We start from the raw sequence: 18,387 nt of genomic DNA, 5'->3' as shown, positions 1-18,387 counted from the left end.
TTGAAACCCATGGAATGGGTACAATGCAATATGACTTCAAAGGGTCTTCATTTGCTCACCGAACATCTCCAATCCTATCACTGCTGCGTTTATGCCCCTGTACACATGCTTGATTCTCTTTCGGAGACATAGCAATCCATAGGTTTTAAGATACTTACTACTCAGGTACATTCTTAGGCGTTTAATATGCGGTGTTGAGTCCATTTCATTGCGCAAGGAGTAGCTCTTGTCTATTCCATATTTGGCTTAAGGAACTTTATCTGTGCTCATTTCAATCTCTGGTTTTATGCAGCACCCCAACTCACCTTTCCCCTTAAGCAAGCATAAGTTGGTTTTCTAAATTTGAGAACCTGTTCTGTTCTGTAATTCAGTTCCTGTGTAGCCAAGTTTACATTCCGTGTATTAGTGATATCTTATGATGTTTCTTTTTCTGTGTGACTTATTTCAGTTAGAATCATCGTACCTGAATCTACTCATTATGCTGCTAAGGGCCTGATGACATAGATTTCATTGCTGAGTGATACTGCATTGTACGTAAGTACCACAAGTTCTTTATCCATTTTTCAATTTCTGTGATATTGAACTTGTACGGTAAACGAGGTTCTTGTAAACTGAGGCGTCCCAAACATTGGGGTGGCTGTGTCTTTTTGATTTTAATTTCCCTAAGCTATAGGACCATAAGTGGAAGTGCCCTAGGCTCTGTTGCTTTGTTTTTTAGATGTTTCAGGAAACACCATACACTTCTCCCGAGTGTCTGTTGGCAATTTACATCCCGCCCATCAGCATAACAAGGCTCCCAGTTCTCCATGGCCTGTCCTGCCTTTCTGGATTTTACACTTTTTTCAGATGGCCCTTTTGACCGGGGAGAAGTGAGACTTCATTGTAGTGCAGATTTCCTTTGCAAGTTTGCTTGGTTGGCCAAAAAGGGCGTATGCGTTTTTTCCTGAATATATTCAGGAAAAAACGCATACGCCCTTTTTGGCCAAGTGCATCATTGTGGACGTTCTGCCTCTTTTCATATGCTTTCAATGCAATTCCAGTCTACCTCCTGAAATCGGTTTCCTGCAATTCTGCCCCGCTTTCAAGTCCTCTTGGCAGCCTTACTTCAGTATATTTTTGGACGATAGCTGTCATTTATAACTCTGCAGGTTTGTGAATTACAGTGCCCCTGAGCTCCTTTCTTCAACTCGCTTTCTTGTGAGCTGGCCGCAACACCGCAGGATGTCTTCAGGCCCTAATCTGGTTCCGGCATGGCATGCTGAGCCTTTGGTTAATTCCTCTTCCTGGTGGGAAATGAGAGTTAAATTTGCCCGTTCAGACACCTCCAGCTAGTCTCTCATTGGTTCTCGCTATTCCTGTTCATCTTCCGCAGAAATTGCAAACTGGGCCAAACAGGAGGTTAAAGGGACTGACTCTCCAAGTCGGGAGAGTGTTAGTTAAGCGTCTGGAATGTTGCACCCGAGTACCAGGGTACGAAAACTGAGACATATTTGAACACGTCTCCTGATCACATGGTTGATCATACTCTAGGTTCCACATGCATGTTTTAGCTGAAGGAAGAATACCTTAAACCTGGGTAGGTGAAACCCGTGGAATGGGTACCATGCAATATGACTTCAAAGGGTCTTCATTTGCTCACCGAACCTCTCCAATCCTATCACTGCTGCGTTTATGCCCCTGTACACATGTTTGATTCTCTTTTGTAGACATAGCAATCCATAGGTTTTACGATACTTACTAGTCAGGTACATTCTTAGGCGTTTAATATGCGGTGTTGAGTCCATTTCGTTGAGCAAGGAGTAGCTCTTGTCTATTCCATATTTGGCTTAAGGAACTTTATCTGTGCTCATTTCAATCTCTGGTTTTATGCAGCACCCCAACTCACCTTTCCCCTTAAGCAAGCATAAGTTGGTTTTCTAAATTTGAGACACTGTTCTGTTCTGTAATTCAGTTCCTGTGTAGCCAAGTTTACATTCCGTGTATTACTGATATCTTATGATGTTTCTTTTTCTGTGTGACTTATTTCAGTTAGAATCATCATACCTGAATCCACTCATTGTGCTGCTAAGGGCCTGATGACACAGATTTCATTGCTGAGTGATATTGTTTTGTAAGTAAATACCACAACTTCTTTATCTATTTTTCACTTTCTGCGATGTTGAACTTGTACTGTAAACGAGGTTCTTGTAAACAGAGCCGTTCCAAACTTTGGGGTGGCTGTGTCTTTTTGATTTTAATTTCCCTAAGCTATAGGACCATAAGTGGAAGTGCCCTAGGCTCTGTTGCTTTGTTTTTTAGATGTTTCAGGAAACACCATACACTTCTCCCAAGTGGTTGTTGGCAATTTACATCCCGCCCATCAGCATAACAAGGCTCTCAGTTCTCCATGGCCTGTCCTGCCTTTCTGGATTTTACACTTTTTTCAGATGGCCCTTTTGACCGGGGGGAAGTGAGACTTCATTGTAGTGCAGATTTCCTTTGCAAGCTTCCTTGGTTGGCCAAAAAGGGCGTATGCGTTTTTTCCTGAATATATTCAGGAAAAAACGCATACGCCCTTTTTGGCCAAGTGCATCATTGTGGACGTTCTGCCTCTTTTCCTATGCTTTCAATGCAATTCCAGTCTACCTCCTGAAATCGGTTTCCTGCAATTCTGCCCCGCTTTCAAGTCCTCTTGGCAGCCTTACTTCAGTCTATTTTTGGACGATAGCTGTCATTTATAACTCTGCAGGTTTGTGAATTACAGTGCCCCTGAGCTCCTTTCTTCAACTCGCTTTCTTTTGAGCTGGCCGCAACACCGCAGGATGGCTTCAGGCCCTAATCTGGTTCCGGCACGGCACGCTGAGCCTTTGGTTATTTCCTCTTCCTGGTGGGAAATGAGAGTTAAATTTGCCCGTCCAGACACCTCCAGCTAGCCTCTCATTGGTTCTCGCTATTCCTGTTCATCTTCTGCAGAAATTGCAAACTGGGCCAAACAGGAGGTTAAAGGCGCTGACTCTCCAAGTCGGGAGAGTGTTAGTAAAGCGTCTGGAATGTTGCACCCGAGTACCAGGGGAGGAAAACTGAGACATATTTGAACACGTCTCCCGTTCACATGGTTGATCATACTTGGGTTCCACATGCATGTTTTAGCTGAAGGAAGAATACCTTAAACCTGGAGAGTTGAGACCCGTGTAATGGGCACCATGCAATATGATTTCAAAGTGTCTTCATTTGCTCACCGAACCTCTCCAATCCTATCACTGCTGCGTATATGCCCCTGTACACACGCTTGATTCCCTTTCGGAGACATAGCAATCCATAGGTTTTAAGATACTTACTAGTCAGGTACATTCTTAGGCGTTTAATATGCGGTGTTGAGTCCATTTCGTTGAGCAAGGAGTAGCTCTTGTCTATTCCATATTTGGCTTAAGGAACTTTATCTGTGCTCATTTCAATCTCTGGTTTTATGCAGCACCCCAACTCACCTTTACCCTTAAGCAAGCATAAGTTGGTTTTCTAAATTTGTGACCCTGTTCTGTTCTGTAATTCAGTTCCTGTGTAGCCAACTTTACATTCCGTGTATTACTGATATCTTATGATGTTTCTTTTTCTGTGTGACTTATTTCAGTTAGAATCATCATACCTGAATCCACTCATTGTGCTGCTAAAGGCCTGATGACATAGATTTCATTGCTGAGTGATATTGCTTTGTAAGTAAATACCACAACTTCTTTATCCATTTTTCACTTTCTGCGATGTTGAACTTGTACTGTAAACGAGGTTCTTGTAAACAGAGGCGTCCCAAACTTTGGGGTGGCTGTGTCTTTTTGATTTTAATTTCCCTAAGCTATAGGACCATAAGTGGAAGTGCCCTAGGCTCTGTTGCTTTGTTTTTTAGATGTTTCAGGAAACACCATACACTTCTCCCGAGTGTCTGTTGGCGATTTACATCCCGCCCATCAGCATAACAAGGCTCCCAGTTCTCCATGGCCTGTCCTGCCTTTCTGGATTTTACACTTTTTTCAGATGGCCCTTTTGACCGGGGGGAAGTGAGACTTCATTGTAGTGCAGATTTCCTTTGCAAGCTTGCTTGGTTGGCCAAAAAGGGCGTATGCGTTTTTTCCTGAATATATTCAGGAAAAAACGCATACGCCCTTTTTGGCCAAGTGCATCATTGTGGACGTTCTGCCTCTTTTCCTATGCTTTCAATGCAATTCCAGTCTACCTCCTGAAATCGGTTTCCTGCAATTCTGCCCCGCTTTCAAGTCCTCTTGGCAGCCTTACTTCAGTCTATTTTTGGACGATAGCTGTCATTTATAACTCTGCAGGTTTGTGAATTACAGTGCCCCTGAGCTCCTTTCTTCAACTCGCTTTCTTGTGACCTGGCCGCAACACCGCAGGAGGGCTTCAGGCCCTAATCTGGTTCCGGCACGGCACGCTGAGCCTTTGGTTATTTCCTCTTCCTGGTGGGAAATGAGAGTTAAATTTGCCCGTCCAGACACCTCCAGCTAGCCTCTCATTGGTTCTCGCTATTCCTGTTCATCTTCTGCAGAAATTGCAAACTGGGCCAAACAGGAGGTTAAAGGCGCTGACTCTCCAAGTCGGGAGAGTGTTAGTAAAGCGTCTGGAATGTTGCACCCGAGTACCAGGGGAGGAAAACTGAGACATATTTGAACACGTCTCCCGTTCACATGGTTGATCATACTTGGGTTCCACATGCATGTTTTAGCTGAAGGAAGAATACCTTAAACCTGGAGAGTTGAGACCCGTGTAATGGGTACCATGCAATATGACTTCAAAGGGTCTTCATTTGCTCACCGAACCTCTCCAATCCTATCACTGCTGCGTTTATGCCCCTGTACACATGCTTGATTCTCTTTCGGAGACATAGCAATCCATAGGCTTTAAGATACTTACTAGCCAGGTACATTCTTAGGCGTTTAATATGCGTTGTTGAGTCCATTTCGTTGAGCAAGGAGTAGCTCTTGTCTATTCCATATTTGACTTAAGGAACTTTATCTGTGCTCATTTCAATCTCTGGTTTTATGCAGCACCCCAACTCACCTTTACCCTTAAGCAAGGATAAGTTGGTTTTCTAAATTTGAGACCCTGTTCTGTTCTGTAATTCAGTTCCTGTGTAGCCAAGTTTACATTCCATGTATTACTGATATCTTATGATGTTTCTTTTTCTGTGTGACTTATTTCAGTTAGAATCATCATACCTGAATCCACTCATTGTGCTGCTAAGGGCCTGATGACACAGATTTCATTGCTGAGTGATATTGCTTTTTAAGTAAATACCACAACTTCTTTATCCATTTTTCACTTTCTGCGATGTTGAACTTGTACTGTAAACGAGGTTCTTGTAAACAGAGGCGTCCCAAACTTTGGGGTGGCTGTGTCTTTTTGATTTTAATTTCCCTAAGCTATAGGACCATAAGTGGCATTGCCCTAGGCTCTGTTGCTTTGTTTTTTAGATGTTTCAGGAAACACCATACACTTCTCCCGAGTGTCTGTTGGCAATTTACATCCCGCCCATCAGCATAACAAGGCTCCCAGTTCTCCATGGCCTGTCCTGCCTTTCTGGATTTTTCACTTTTTTCAGATGGCCCTTTTGACCGGCGGGTAGTGAGACTTCATTGTAGTGCAGATTTCCTTTGCAAGCTTGCTTGGTTGGCCAAATAGTGCGAATGCGTTTTTTCCTGAATATATTCAGGAAAAAACGCATACGCCCTTTTTGGCCAAGTGCATCATTGTGGACGTTCTGCCTCTTTTCCTATGCTTTCAATGCAATTCCAGTCTACCTCCTGAAATCGGTTTCCTGCAATTCTGCCCCGCTTTCAAGTCCTCTTGGCAGCCTTACTTCAGTCTATTTTTGGACGATAGCTGTCATTTATAACTCTGCAGGTTTGTGAATTACAGTGTCCCTGAGCTCCTTTCTTCAACTCGCTTTCTTGTGAGCTGGCCGAAACACCGCAGGATGGCTTCAGGCCCTAATCTGGTTCTGGCACGGCACGCTGAGCCTTTGGTTAATTCCTCTTCCTGGTGGGAAATGAGAGTTAAATTTGCCCGTTCAGACACCTCCAGCTAGTCTCTCATTGGTTCTCGCTATTCCTGTTCATCTTCCGCAGAAATTGCAAACTGGGCCAAACAGGAGGTTAAAGGGACTGACTCTCCAAGTGGGGAGAGTGTTAGTAAAGCATCTGGAATGTTGCATCCGAGTACGAGGGTACGAAAACTGAGACATATTTGAACACGTCTCCTGATCACATGGTTGATCATACTCTAGGTTCCACATGCATGTTTTAGCTGAAGGAAGAATACCTTAAACCTGGGTAGTTGAAACCCGTGGAATGGGTACCATGCAATATGACTTCAAAGGGTCTTCATTTGCTCACCGAACATCTCCAATCCTATCACTGCTGCGTTTATGCCCCTGTACACATGCTTGATTCTCTTTCGGAGACATAGCAATCCATAGGTTTTAAGATACTTACTAGTCAGGTACATTCTTAGGCGTTTAATATGCGGTGTTGAGTCCATTTCGTTGAGCAAGGAGTAGCTCTTGTCTATTCCATATTTGGCTTAAGGAACTTTATCTGTGCTCATTTCAATCTCTGGTTTTATGCAGCACCGCAACTCACCTTTACCCTTAAGCAAGCATAAGTTGGTTTTCTAAATTTGAGACCCTGTTCTGTTCTGTAATTCAGTTCCTGTGTAGCCAAGTTTACATTCCGTGTATTACTGATATCTTATGATGTTTCTTTTTCTGTGTGACTTATTTCAGTTAGAATCATCATACCTGAATCCACTCATTGTGCTGCTAAGGGCCTGATGACACAGATTTCATTGCTGAGTGATATTGCTTTGTAAGTAAATACCACAACTTCTTTATCCATTTTTCACTTTCTGCGATGTTGAACTTGTACTGTAAACGATGTTCTTGTAAACAGAGGCGTCCCAAACTTTGGGGTGGCTGTGTCTTTTTGATTTTAATTTCCCTAAGCTATAGACCATAAGTGGCAGTGCCCTAGGCTCTGTTGCTTTGTTTTTTAGATGTTTCAGGAAACACCATACACTTCTCCCGAGTGGTTCTTGGCAATTTACATCCCGCCCATCAGCATAACAAGGCTCCCAGTTCTCCATGGCCTGTCCTGCCTTTCTGGATTTTACACTTTTTTCAGATGGCCCTTTTGACCGGGGGGAAGTGAGACTTCATTGTAGTGCAGATTTCCTTTGCAAGCTTGCTTGGTTGGCCAAAAAGGGCGTATGCGTTTTTTCCTGAATATATTCAGGAAAAAACGCATACGCCCTTTTTGGCCAAGTGCATCATTGTGGACGTTCTGCCTCTTTTCCTATGCTTTCAATGCAATTCCAGTCTACCTCCTGAAATCGGTTTCCTGCAATTCTGCCCCGCTTTCAAGTCCTCTTGGCAGCCTTACTTCAGTCTATTTTTGGACGATAGCTGTCATTTATAACTCTGCAGGTTTGTGAATTACAGTGCCCCTGAGCTCCTTTCTTCAACTCGCTTTCTTGTGACCTGGCCGCAACACCGCAGGAGGGCTTCAGGCCCTAATCTGGTTCCGGCACGGCACGCTGAGCCTTTGGTTAATTCCTCTTCCTGGTGGGAAATGAGAGTTAAATTTGCCCGTCCAGACACCTCCAGCTAGTCTCTCATTGGTTCTCACTATTCCTGTTCATCTTCCGCAGAAATTGCAAACTGGGCCAAACAGGAGGTTTAAGGCACTGACTCTCCAAGTGGGGAGAGTGTTAGTAAAGCATCTGGAATGTTGCACCCGAGTACCAGGGGAAGAAAACTGAGACATATTTGAACACGTCTCCCGTTCACATGGTTGATCATACTCTGGGTTCCACATGCATGTTTTAGCTGAAGGAAGAATACCTGGAACCTGCAGAGTTGAGACCCGTGGAATGGGTATCATGCAATATGACTTCAAAGGGTCTTCATTTGCTCACCGAACCTCTCCAATCCTATCACTGCTGCGTTTATGCCCCTGTACACACGCTTGATTCTCTTTCGGAGACATAGCAATCCATAGGTTTTAAGATACTTACTAGTCAGGTACATTCTTAGGCGTTTAATATGGGGTGTTGAGTCCATTTCGTTGAGCAAGGAGTAGCTCTTGTCTATTCCATATTTGGCTTAAGGAACTTTATCTGTGCTCATTTCAATCTCTGGTTTTATGCAGCACCCCAACTCACCTTTCCCCTTAAGCAAGTATAAGTTGGTTTTCTAAATTTGAGACCCTGTTCTGTTCTGTAATTCAGTTCCTGTGTAGCCAAGTTTACATTCCATGTATTACTGATATCTTATGATGTTTCTTTTTCTGTGTGACTTATTTCAGTTAGAATCATCATACCTGAATCAACTCATTGTGCTGCTAAGGGCCTGATGACACAGATTTCATTGCTGAGTGATATTGCTTTGTAAGTAAATACCGCAACTTCTTTATCCATTTTTCACTTTCTGCGATGTTGAACTTGTACTGTAAACGAGGTTCTTGTAAACAGAGCCGTTTGAAACGTTGGGGTGGCTGTGTCTTTTAGATTTTAAATTCCCTAAGCTATAGGACCATAAGTGGAAGTGCCCTAGGCTCTGTTGCTTTGTTTTTTAGATGTTTCAGGAAACACCATACACTTCTCCCGAGTGTCTGTTGGCAATTTACATCCCGCCCATCAGCATAACAAGGCTCCCAGTTCTCCATGGCCTGTCCTGCCTTTCTGGATTTTACACTTTTTTCAGATGGCCCTTTTGACCGGGGGGAAGTGAGACTTCATTGTAGTGCAGATTTCCTTTGCAAGCTTGCTTGGTTGGCCAAAAAGGGCGTATGCGTTTTTTCCTGAATATATTCAGGAAAAAAAGCATACGCCCTTTTTGGCCAAGTGCATCATTGTGGACGTTCTGCCTCTTTTCCTATGCTTTCAATGCAATTCCAGTCTACCTCCTGAAATCGGTTTCCTGCAATTCTGCCCCGCTTTCAAGTCCTCTTGGCAGCCTTACTTCAGTCTATTTTTGGACGATAGCTGTCATTTATAACTCTGCAGGTTTGTGAATTACAGTGCCCCTGAGCTCCTTTCTTCAACTCGCTTTCTTGTGACCTGGCCGCAACACCGCAGGATGGCTTCAGGTCCTAATCTGGTTCCGGCACGGCACGCTGAGCCTTTGGTTAATTCCTCTTCCTGGTGGGAAATGAGAGTTAAATTTGCAGGTCCAGACACCTCCAGCTAGTCTCTCATTGGTTCTCACTATTCCTGTTCATCTTCCGCAGAAATTGCAAACTGGGCCAAACAGGAGGTTAAAGGGACTGACTCTCCAAGTCGGGAGAGTGTTAGTAAAGCGTCTGGAATGTTGCACCCGAGTACCAGGGTACGAAAACTGAGACATATTTGAACACGTCTCCTGATCACATGGTTGATCATACTCTGGGTTCCACATGCATGTTTTAGCTGAAGGAAGAATACCTAAAACCTGGGTAGTTGAAACCCGTGGAATGGGTACCATGCAATATGACTTCAAAGGGTCTTCATTTGCTCACCGAACCTCTCCAATCCTATCACTGCTGCTTTTATGCCCCTGTACACATGCTTGATTCTCTTTCGGAGACTTAGCAATCCATAGGTTTTAAGATACTTACTAGTCAGGTACATTCTTAGGCGTTTAATATGCGGTGTTGAGTCCATTTCGTTGAGCAAGGAGTAGCTCTTGTCTATTCCATATTTGGCTTAAGGAACTTTATCTGTGCTCATTTCAATCTCTGGTTTTATGCAGCACCCCAACTCACCTTTCCCCTTAAGCAAGCATAAGTTGGTTTTCTAAATTTGAGACCCTGTTCTGTTCTGTAATTCAGTTCCTGTGTAGCCAAGTTTACATTCCGTGTATTACTGATATCTTATGATGTTTCTTTTTCTGTGTGACTTATTTCAGTTAGAATCATCATACCTGAATCCACTCATTGTGCTGCTAAGGGCCTGATGACACAGATTTCATTGCTGAGTGATATTGCTTTGTAAGTAAATACCACAACTTCTTTATCCATTTTTCACTTTCTGCGATGTTGAACTTGTACTGTAAACGAGGTTCTTGTCAACAGAGCCGTTCCAAACTTTGGGGTGGCTGTGTCTTTTTGATTTTAATTTCCCTAAGCTATAGGACCATAAGTGGAAGTGCCCTAGTCTCTGTTGCTTTGTTTTTTAGATGTTTCAGGAAACACCATACACTTCTCCCGAGTGTCTGTTGGCAATTGACATCCCGCCCATCAGCATAACAAGGCTCCCAGTTCTCCATGGCCTGTCCTGCCTTTCTGGATTTTACACCTTTTTCAGATGGCCCTTTTGACCGGGGGGAAGTGAGACTTCTTTGTAGTGCAGATTTCCTTTGCAAGCTTGCTTGGTTGGCCAAAAAGGGCGTATGCGTTTTTTCCTGAATATATTCAGGAAAAAACGCATACGCCCTTTTTGGCCAAGTGCATCATTGTGGACGTTCTGCCTCTTTTCCTATGCTTTCAATGCAATTCCAGTCTACCTCCTGAAATCGGTTTCCTGCAATTCTGCCCCGCTTTCAAGTCCTCTTGGCAGCCTTACTTCAGTCTATTTTTGGACGATAGCTGTCATTTATAACTCTGCAGGTTTGTGAATTACAGTGCCCCTGAGCTCCTTTCTTCAACTCGCTTTCTTGTGACCTGGCCGCAACACCGCAGGATGGCTTCAGGCCCTAATCTGGTTCCGGCACGGCACGCTGAGCCTTTGGTTAATTCCTCTTCCTGGTGGGAAATGAGAGTTAAATTTGCCCGTCCAGACACCTCCAGCTAGTCTCTCATTGTTTCTCGCTATTCCTGTTCATCTTCCGCAGAAATTGCAAACTGGGCCAAACAGGAGGTTAAAGGGACTGACTCTCCAAGTCGGGAGAGTGTTAGTAAAGCGTCTGGAATGTTGCACCCGAGTACCAGGGTACGAAAACTGAGACATATTTGAACATGTCTCCCGATCACTTGGTTGATCATAATCTAGGTTCCACATGCATGTTTTAGCTGAAGGAAGAATACCTTAAACCTGGGTAGTTGAAACCCGTGGAATGGGTACCATGCAATATGACTTCAAATGGTCTTCATTTGCTCACCGAACCTCTCCAATCCTATCACTGCTGCGTTTATGCCCCTGTACACACGCTTGATTCTCTTTTGGAGACATAGCAATCCATAGGTTTTAAGATACTTACTAGTCAGGTACATTCTTAGGCGTTTAATATGGGGTGTTGAGTCCATTTCGTTGAGCAAGGAGTAGCTCTTGTCTATTCCATATTTGGCTTAAGGAACTTTATCTGTGCTCATTTCAATCTCTGGTTTTATGCAGCACCCCAACTCACCTTTCCCCTTAAGCAAGCATAAGTTGGTTTTCTAAATTTGAGACCCTGTTCTGTTCTGTAATTCAGTTCCTGTGTAACCAAGTTTACATTCCGTGTATTACTGATATTTTATGATGTTTCTTTTTCTGTGTGACTTATTTCAGTTAGAATCATCATACCTGAATCCACTCATTGTGCTGCTAAGGGCCTGATGACATAGATTTCATTGCTGAGTGATATTGCTTTGTAAGTAAATACCACAACTTCTTTATCCATTTTTCACTTTCTGCGATGTTGAACTTGTAGTATAAACGAGGTTCTTGTCAACAGAGCCGTTCCAAACTTTGGGGTGGCTGTGTCTTTTTGATTTTAATTTCCCTAAGCTATAGGACCATAAGTGGAAGTGCCCTAGGCTCTGTTGCTTTGTTTTTTAGATGTTTCAGGAAACACCATACACTTCTCCCGAGTGTCTGTTGGCAATTTACATCCCGCCCATCAGCATAACAAGGCTCCCAGTTCTCCATGGCCTGTACTGCCTTTCTGGATTTTACACTTTTTTCAGATGGCCCTTTTGACCGGGGGGAAGTGAGAGTTCATTGTACTGCAGATATCCTTTCCAAGCTTGCTTGGTTGGCCAAAAAGGGCGTATGCGTTTTTTCCTGAATATATTCAGGATAAAACGCATACGCCCTTTTTGGCCAAGTGCATCATTGTGGACGTTCTGCCTCTTTTCCTATGCTTTCAATGCAATTCCAGTCTACCTCCTGAAATCGGTTTCCTGCAATTCTGCCCCGCTTTCAAATCCTCTTGGCAGCCTTACTTCAGTCTATTTTTGGACGATAGCTGTCATTTATAACTCTGCAGGTTTGTGAATTACAGTGCCCCTGAGCTCCTTTCTTCAACTCGCTTTCTTGTGACCTGGCCGCAACACCGCAGGAGGGCTTCAGGCCCTAATCTGGTTCCGGCACGGCACGCTGAGCCTTTGGTTAATTCCTCTTCCTGGTGGGAAATGAGAGTTAAATTTGCCCGTCCAGACACCTCCAGCTAGTCTCTCATTGGTTCTCACTATTCTTGTTCATCTTCCGCAGAAATTGCAAACTGGGCCAAACATGAGGTTTAAGGCACTGACTCTCCAAGTGGGGAGAGTGTTAGTAAAGCATCTGGAATGTTGCACCCGAGTACCAGGGGAAGAAAACTGAGACATATTTGAACACGTCTCCCGTTCACACGGTTGATCATACTCTGGGTTCCACATGCATGTTTTAGCTGAAGGAAGAATACCTGGAACCTGCAGAGTTGAGACCCGTGGAATGGGTATCATGCAATATGACTTCAAAGGGTCTTCATTTGCTCACCGAACCTCTCCAATCCTATCACTGCTGCGTTTATGCCCCTGTACACACGCTTGATTCTCTTTCGGAGACATAGCAATCCATAGGTTTTAAGATACTTACTAGTCAGGTACATTCTTAGGCGTTTAATATGGGGTGTTGAGTCCATTTCGTTGAGCAAGGAGTAGCTCTTGTCTATTCCATATTTGGCTTAAGGAACTTTATCTGTGCTCATTTCAATCTCTGGTTTTATGCAGCACCCGAACTCACCTTTCCCCTTAAGCAAGCATAAGTTGGTTTTCTAAATTTGAGACCCTGTTCTGTTCTGTAATTCAGTTCCTGTGTAGCCAAGTTTCCATTCCGTGTATTACTGATATCTTATGATGTTGCTTTTTCTGTGTGACTTATTTCAGTTAGCATCATCGTACCTGAATCCACTCATTATGCTGCCACGGGCCTGATGACATAGATTTCATTGCTGAGTGATACTGCATTGTACGTAAGTACCACAAGTTCTTTATCCATTTTTCACTTTCTGTGATATTGAACTTGTACGGTAAACGAGGTTCTTGTAAACAGAGGCGTCCCAAACTTTGGGGTGGCTGTGTCTTTTTGATTTTAATTACCCTAAGCTATAGGACCATAAGTGGAAGTGCCCTAGGCTCTGTTGCTTTGTTTTTTAGATGTTTCAGGAAACACCATACACTTCTCCCGAGTGTCTGTTGGCAATTTACATCCCGCCCATCAGCATAACAAGGCTCCCAGTTCTCCATGGCCTGTCCTGCCTTTCTGGATTTTACACTTTTTTCAGATGGCCCTTTTGACCGGGGGGAAGTGAGACTTCATTTTAGTGCAGATTTCCTTTGCAAGTTTTCTTGTTTGGCCAAAAAGGGCGTATGCGTTTTTTCCTGAATATATTCAGGAAAAAACGCATACGCCCTTTTTGGCCAAGTGCATCATTGTGGACGTTCTGCCTCTTTTCCTATGCTTTCAATGCAATTCCAGTCTACCTCCTGAAATCGGTTTCCTGCAATTCTGCCCCGCTTTCAAGTCCTCTTGGCAGCCTTACTTCAGTCTATTTTTGGACGATAGCTGACATTTATAACTCTGCAGGTTTGTGAATTACAGTGCCCCTGAGCTCCTTTCTTCAACTCGCTTTCTTGTGAGCTGGCCGCAACACCGCAGGATGGCTTCAGGCCCTAATCTGGTTCCGGCCCGGCATGCTGAGCCTTTGGTTAATTCCTCTTCCTGGTGGGAAATGAGAGTTAAATTTGCCCATCCAGACACCTCCATCTAGCCTCTCATTGGTTCTCGCTATTCCTGTTCATCTTCCGCAGAAATTGCAAACTGGGCCAAACAGGAGGTTAAAGGGACTGACTCTCTAAGTCGGGAGAGTGTTAGTATAGCTTCTGGAATGTTGCACCCGAGTACAAGGGGAGGAAAACTGAGACATATTTGAACACGTCTCCCGTTCACATGGTTGATCATACTCTGGGTTCCACATGCATGTTTTAGCTGAAGGAAGAATACCTTAAACCTGGAGAGTTGAGACCCGTGTAATGGGTACCATGCAATATGACTTCAAAGGGTCTTCATTTGCTCACCGAACCTCTCCAATCCTATCACTGCTGTGTTTATGCCCCTGTACACACGCTTGATTCTCTTTTGGAGACATAGCAATCCATAGGTTTTAAGATACTTACTAGTCAGGTACATTCTTAGGCGTTTAATATGGGGTTTTGAGTGCATTTCGTTGAGCAAGGAGTAGCTCTTGTCTATTCCATATTTGGCTTAAGGAACTTTATCTGTGCTCATTTCAATCTCTGGTTTTATGCAGCACCCCAACTCACCTTTCCCCTTAAGCAAGAATAAGTTGGTTTTCTAAATTTGAGAACCTGTTCTGTTCTGTAATTCAGTTCCTGTGTAGCCAAGTTTACATTCCGTGTATTACTGATATCTTATGATGTTTCTTTTTTCTGTGTGACTTATTTCAGTTAGAATCATCATACCTGAATCCACTTATTGTGCTGCTAATGGCCTGATGACACAGATTTCATTGCTGAGTGATATTGCTTTGTAAGTAAATACCACAACTTCTTTATCCATTTTTCACTTTCTGCGATGTTGAACTTGTACTATAAACGAGGTTCTTGTCAACAGAGCCGTTCCAAACTTTGGGGTGGCTGTGTCTTTTTGATTTTAATTTCCCTAAGCTATAGGACCATAAGTGGAAGTGCCCTAGGTTCTGTTGCTTTGTTTTTTAGATGTTTCAGGAAACACCATACACTTCTCCCGAGTGGTTGTTGGCAATTTACATCCCGCCCATCAGCATAACAAGGCTCCCAGTTCTCCATGGCCTGTCCTGCCTTTCTGGATTTTACACTTTTTTCAGATGGCCCTTTTGACCGGGGGGAAGTGAGACTTCATTGTAGTGCAGATTTCCTTTGCAAGCTTGCTTGGTTGGCCAAAAAGTGCGTATGCGTTTTTTCCTGAATATATTCAGGAAAAAACGCATACGCCCTTTTTGGCCAAGTGCATCATTGTGGACGTTCTGCCTCTTTTCCTATGCTTTCAATGCAATTCCAGTCTACATCCTGAAATCGGTTTCCTGCAATTCTGCCCCGCTTTCAAGTCCTCTTGGCAGCCTTACTTCAGTCTATTTTTGGACGATAGCTGTCATTTATAACTCTGCATGTTTGTGAATTACAGTGCCCCTGAGCTCCTTTCTTCAACTCGCTTTCTTTTCAGCTGGCCGCAACACCGCAGGATGGCTTCAGGCCCTAATGTGGTTCCGGCACGGCACGCTGAGCCTTTGGTTATTTCCTCTTCCTGGTGGGAAATGAGAGTTAAATTTGCCCGTCCAGACACCTCCAGCTAGTCTCTCATTGGTTCTCCCTATTCCTGTTCATCTTCCGCAGAAATTGCAAAATGTGCCAAACAGGAGGTTAAAGGCGCTGACTCTCCAAGTGGGGAGAGTGTGAGTAAAGCGTCTGGAATGTTGCACCCGAGTACCAGGGGAGGAAAACTGAGACATATTTGAACACGTCTCCCGATCACATGGTTGATCATACTCTGGGTTCCACATGCATGTTTTAGCTGAAGGAAGAATACCTAAAACCTGGGTAGTTGAAACCCGTGGAATGGGTACCATGCAATATGACTTCAAAGGGTCTTCATTTGCTCACCGAACCTCTCCAATCCTATCACTGCTGCGTTTATGCCCCTGTACACATGCTTGATTCTCTTTCGGAGACATAGCAATCCATACGTTTTTAGATAGTTACTAGTCAGGTGCATTCTTAGGCGTTTAATATGCGGTGTTGAGTCCATTTTGTTGAGCAAGGAGTAGCTCTTGTCTATTCCATATTTGGCTTAAGGAACTTTATCTGTGCTCATTTCAATCTCTGGTTTTATGCAGCACCCCAACTCACCTTTCCCCTTAAGCAAGCATAAGTTGGTTTTCTAAATTTGAGAACCTGTTCTGTTTTGGAATTCAGTTCCTGTGTAGCCAAGTTTACCTTCCGTGTATTAGTGATATCTTATGATGTTTCTTTTTCTGTGTGACTTATTTCAGTTAGAATCATCGTACCTGAATCTACTCATTATGCTGCTATGGGCCTGATGACATAGATTTCATTGCTGAGTGATACTGCATTGTACGTAAGTACCACAAGTTCTTTATCCATTTTTCACTTTCTGTGATATTGAACTTGTACTGAAAACGAGGTTCTTGTAAACAGAGGCGTCCCAAACTTTGGGGTGGCTGTGTCTTTTTGATTTTAATTTCCCTAAGCTATAGGACCATAAGTGGCAGTGCCCTAGGCTCTGTTACTTTGTTTTTTAGATGTTTCAGGAAACACCATACACTTCTCCTGAGTATCTGTTGGCAATTTACATCCCGCCCATCAGCATAACAAGGCTCCCAGTTCTCCATGGCCTGTCCTGCCTTTCTGGATTTTACACTTTTTTCAGATGGCCCTTTTGACCGGGGGGAAGTGAGACTTCATTGTAGTGCAGATTTCCTTTGCAAGCTTGCTTGGTTGGCCAAAAACGGCGTATGCGTTTTTTCCTGAATATATTCAGGAAAAAACGCATACGCCCTTTTTGGCCAAGTGCATCATTGTGGACGTTCTGCCTCTTTTCCTATGCTTTCAATGCAATTCCAGTCTACCTCCTGAAATCGGTTTCCTGCAATTCTTCCCCGCTTTCAAGTCTTCTTGGCATCCTTACTTCAGTCTATTTTTGGATGATAGCTGTCATTTATAACTCTGCAGGTTTGTGAGTTACAGTGCCCCTGAGCTCCTTTCTTCAACTCGCTTTCTTGTGACCTGGCCGCAACACCTCAGGATGGCTTCAGGCCCTAATGTGGTTCCGGCCCGGCATGCTGAGCCTTTGGTTAATTCCTCTTCCTGGTGGGAAATGAGAGTTAAATTTGCCCGTACAGACACCTCCAGCTAGCCTCTCATTGGTTCTCGCTATTCCTGTTCATCTTCCACAGAAATTGCAAACTGGGCCAAACAGGAGGTTAAAGGGACTGACTCTCCAAGTCGGTAGAGTGTTAGTAAAGCGTCTGGAATGTTGCACCCGAGTACCAGGGTACGAAAACTGAGACATATTTGAACACGTCTCCCGATCACATGGTTGATCATACTCTAGGTTCCACATGCATGTTTTAGCTGAAGGAAGAATACCTTAAACCTGGGTAGTTGAAGCCCGTGGAATGGGTACCATGCAATATGACTTCAAAGGGTCTTCATTTGCTCACCGAACCTCTCCAATCCTATCACTGCTGCGTTTATGCCCCTGTACACATGCTTGATTCTCTTTCGGAGACATAGCAATCCATAGGTTTTAAGATACTTACTAGTCAGGTACATTCTTAGGCGTTTAATATGCGGTGTTGAGTCCATTTCGTTGAGCAAGGAGTAGCTCTTGTCTATTCCATATTTGACTTAAGGAACTTTATCTGTGCTCATTTCAATCTCTGGTTTTATGCAGCACCCCAACTCACCTTTCCCCTTAAGCAAGCATAAGTTGGTTTTCTAAATTTGAGACCCTGTTCTGTTCTGTAATTCAGTTCCTGTGTAGCCAAGTTTACATTCCGTGTATTACTGATATCTTATGATGTTTCTTTTTCTGTGTGACTTATTTCAGTTAGAATCATCATACCTGAATCCACTCATTGTGCTGCTAAGGGCCTGATGACACAGATTTCATTGCTGAGTGATATTGCTTTGTAAGTAAATACCACAACTTCTTTATCCATTTTTCACTTTCTGCGATGTTGAACTTGTACTGTAAACGAGGTTCTTGTCAACAGAGCCGTTCCAAACTTTGGGGTGGCTGTGTCTTTTTGATTTTAATTTCCCTAAGCTATAGGACCATAAGTGGAAGTGCCCTAGGTTCTGTTGCTTTGTTTTTTAGATGTTTCAGGAAACACCATACACTTCTCCCGAGTGGTTGTTGACAATTTACATCCCGTCCATCAGCATAACAAGGCTCCCAGTTCTCCATGGCCTGTCCTGCCTTTCTGGATTTTACACTTTTTTCAGATGGCCCTTTTGACCGGGGGGAAGTGAGACTTCATTGTAGTGCAGATTTCCTTTGCAAGCTTGCTTGGTTGGCCAAAAAGGTGAATATATTCAGGAAAAAACGCATACGCCCTTTTTGGCCAAGTGCATCACTGTGGACGTTCTGCCTCTTTTCCTATGCTTT

At 43.6% G+C, this 18,387-nt stretch overlaps 1 long non-coding RNA gene across 2 annotated transcripts in view; it reads left to right on the top strand.

The window, feature by feature from the left end:
• LOC307181486 overlaps nt 1-18,387 on the top strand; it is a 523,016-nt gene that overhangs the window by 98,287 nt on the left and 406,342 nt on the right. For both annotated transcript variants that reach the window (XR_013826879.1, XR_013826880.1), the window contains exon 3: nt 5,187-5,272. This is a non-coding gene — a long non-coding RNA (uncharacterized lncRNA). The remainder of the gene's footprint in view (nt 1-5,186; nt 5,273-18,387) is intronic.

The sequence above is a fragment of the Stenella coeruleoalba genome, assembly GCF_951394435.1.
Source record: "Stenella coeruleoalba genome assembly, contig: scaffold_144, whole genome shotgun sequence".
Lineage (NCBI taxonomy): Eukaryota > Metazoa > Chordata > Mammalia > Artiodactyla > Delphinidae > Stenella > Stenella coeruleoalba.
The sequence above is the reverse complement of the archived record's forward strand: the minus strand, read 5'-3'. Positions and strand labels throughout refer to the sequence as shown.